Source organism: Cyprinodon variegatus, unplaced genomic scaffold, assembly GCF_000732505.1.
Source record: "Cyprinodon variegatus isolate N-32 unplaced genomic scaffold, C_variegatus-1.0 Scaffold241, whole genome shotgun sequence".
Taxonomy (NCBI): Eukaryota; Metazoa; Chordata; class Actinopteri; order Cyprinodontiformes; family Cyprinodontidae; genus Cyprinodon; species Cyprinodon variegatus.
In genome coordinates this window covers 308,694-312,336 of record NW_015150694.1, presented here as the reverse complement: position 1 = coordinate 312,336, position 3,643 = coordinate 308,694, and the positions used below count along the sequence as shown (strand labels likewise).

The 3,643-nt window shown below is 37.6% G+C and overlaps 1 protein-coding gene across 2 annotated transcripts in view; it reads left to right on the top strand.

Annotated features, from left to right (window-relative positions):
• grm4 (glutamate receptor, metabotropic 4) overlaps positions 1–3,643 on the top strand; it is a 228,651-nt gene that overhangs the window by 223,022 nt on the left and 1,986 nt on the right. The gene's annotated exons all lie outside the window — the stretch shown is intronic.

Genomic DNA, 3,643 nt, shown 5'->3' with positions numbered 1-3,643 from the left:
ATATATATATATATATATATATATATATATATATATATATATATATATATGAATAAATATTGCTTTTTACCCTACAGCTTAAGTTGAGTTCACAAATGAAACATTCTTGTGTTGATTTTGGAGTTCCCCTTTACAATTGCAATCAGCAGTTTGAAGTTCACGTTCGACGTGAACAGACCTATATGAGTCCCTTTATCATTGAAAGCCCCAGCTTTTAAAGCTCCAGGATTTGTTTTACCTGGGTATTCAGAATCCCAGGTAATTTGTCAGGTTGCTGTAACCATTTATCTGAAAGCCTTAGCACATTTAGCCTGAGATAAACTAACTACACTTTCAATTAGGTGATAATAATACACACCTGATTTTCCCTTACTTTTTCCTCAGTTCCATTAATAAATCTTATATGATCAAATTCATATTAAGACATTAAGCACACACACACACATGAATTTGTGTATGAATTCAGTTAAGGGAAGGATACATTTTAGTGCAATGGGCACAAGGGAAAAATAAATGTTAAATATTATAATCGCATCCCACGTTTTAATCCCTGGGTTAAGAATGGAAGCTTTGCACTGTGACTCATTTTATATTACAAAAAAAAGAAAAAGAGGACAGTCACTCATTGTTCTCCGACTGGAGTCAGTCTGCAGGTTTGCTCCAGACAGGTTGCCTGTCAGTGCTTTGGAGGGACTCGCAGCAGACCTCAATGCTCACTAACGACAGTATACTCAGTGATCAGTGGTTTCATGCTGTTGCAAAAGTCTCTAACAGCACTGTAAAGTCTTTCTCTGACTGCGGGTACGGTGCTCTGCTTGGTCTGCCTCTCTGTGCTTTGGAGGAAGAAGGAGCTAATTTACTCACTGCTCACTGAAGATAGGCAAAGGGTACTTTTTTATGTTGTAGCCAGAGCCACCACCAACACAGAAAATAAACCCTAGAATTGCAATTTTTAAGAAAAGTTGCCAAAGGGCCCTGAAAAGTCTTTAAATATAGCAACAGTCACTAAATAACAATACTGCATCGTCCCTTCAAAAAGCCTGGGTAATTTTAAAAAGTCAATCCAAATTGCGCAAATCAGTAAGGATATTAAAGTCCAGGTGGAATTTTGCCAGTAGTCGCCATGATTAGTGCTGTCTGAATAGTGCTGGCAGTAAGAAGGGATGCAGGAGGATGCTTGGAAAATTCAATAGGCAGAGATGTCAGAGGCAGAGTTTTCCAACATAATTTGTGACAGTAGATACAGTATACTCTTGGCACAGCCTACCTTACAGATTTTAATAAAAATACAACATTTCCTTACATTTAGTGTGAGTGACGCATGTAAATGTGTGCGCCTTCATGTTTTAGGCTCAATTCGAAAACCTCAAATAGGTTAAGACACTGATGCCAGAAGTGCATCCAAGGTTGCCATTCAAACACTACTGGCAGTAACAAGAAGCTAGGATGATTAAGTCATATGCTTCCTAGTGCTAGTGTAGTTAGCATACAGACCTCTGACATCCCTTGTCTCTGCTGGGAATTATACATTTGCCCACAATCCTTTGCATAAATTACTGTAACATATGGGCTACCTCACAGAGCTGAACAAAATCACAGTATTTTGTGACATGTACTGTGTTTGACACATGCAGATCTCCTTACCTGCATATGTTTTTGGTCTTATAACAAAGAATTTTGTCTGTTTGTTTCATTTTTGTATCATCTGTTTTTTGTAGATGTTTTCCTAAAGGCTTTAGTTCCAATTTGACCAGTGTCATTCATGTGTCTTAACCCACATATTGGCATCCGATAATGCTTTCAAGATTCTTGCACCCTGAATCGAGTTCTTACTGTTGACCCTGTGAAAGGTGGAGGGATAGGATGCAGCAACAAGAGTTGGGAATTATAATTTGAGGTAATCTAATGGAAGCTTGGTTTGTGTACTGGGGAGCTTCAGCTGTTTTGTTGCATAATGAACTCCAGAAGAAAAAAGCTTTCTGGATTTAGCACAGAGGTCTGAAATAATGTAAGAGTGCTCACATATACATACACAGGTGTTTGGGTTCAGCTGATTACAAATTCTCAGTGAATGTATAGATATACTGTATTAAGAGCTGACATTGAATGTTTCAGCCATATTTTCTTTTTTTTAATTTAATTATATTCAATTAAGTTTCTTAATATAGCACCGGCTCATCTCACGGCACTTTACAGAGACAATTCAATCAGATCATAATGTCAGATTGGTAAAAGGTTTCTAAGTAAAGCTAGCTGACTGCCATTGAGTTATTGACTTACCGTACTAGAAATGCTTCTCCTGTATGAGCTTGTAATGATAATATTTCCTTGCATGTTGTGATGAATCTACAGCAATCACTCCACGACATGCATGCATGCATCCACAATGGAGAAACAAAACAAATTTTAACAGGTAAAAAACTTCCATCATACAGTAACCAGAGTCAGTGTGGCCTACTGCTAAGGCCAAGTTTGGGTTCAAGGAGACAGACAGAAATATACAAAAGGAACATAGCTGTAGAAGCACTGAAGAAGCCAAGCAGATGTGCTCCGAGCCCGCCATCATTGAAGGTATTGATGGTACCATCCAAGCTGATATATGGTGTCATAGACAAACAGGAGCAGATTGGATGAAGCTACTATGATGAGGAAAAGAACAGAGAACATAAAGTCAGGGGTTGAGCTAATGTAAATTGCACAATGGTAGAAAAAAGAAGATTGAGGCAGAATGGCGAAAACTGGTCTCTTTGTCCTTCAGCAGTCGAAAGGCTGAGATATTCTTGCACATCGGGTTGCCACGCTGGTCTGTGCACAAGCCCATGGAAGCAATGTAAACATTAAAAGTTGATGTGGATATATGTGCAGTATTAACCACAGATGGACAGCATCAACCACAGACGGACAGTGATCAACATATCAAGCTGACATCCCCCTTCCAAAATAGGAGAGTGAATTGTTGTTTATTCAAGAATTTTAGATTATCGAATAATAGTAGATGTGTTAATAGCAGCTACTTATAACAGGTATTTAGTTCCACAGGAGAAGAACCTGATAAGATCTGCCTCCCATTCTATTTTTGGAAATTCTAGGAAAACTGGTAAACTTGTAGATTGAGAGTGAAGTGCTCTGTTAGAAACTAAATGAATGATCAGAATCCTGATATAAGACTGAGCTTGGTTATTTAGGACATTATATGTGAGAAAGAGGATTTTAAATTGTATTCTGTATGAATGCCAATGAAGAGAAACTAAGAGGAATATTGTGATCTCTTCATCAGGAGTTTGGCAAGACAACCATGTAGTCTATGTAATGGGTTAGTTTAAAGATTAATACTTTAAGCTGAGTATATTAGCACAACGGTGGTAATTAATCATATGCTGCAAGATAATTCTACCAGTTTGGGACATATATATATATATACAGAAGATAATTCACCCTTGCACTGATCCCTGTGGTACCCCACGAGTAACCCTGGTGCATAAACAAGATTTATCGTTAAGCTAAAAAAAATGAAATATGTAAAACAAGATTCAAACCAGCATATCACTAAACTGTATCAAATACAGAACTAAGATCCAACAAGACGAAAAGATACAAGTCAATTATCTGAGCCCATGAGAATATAATTGGTGACTTTCTCCAC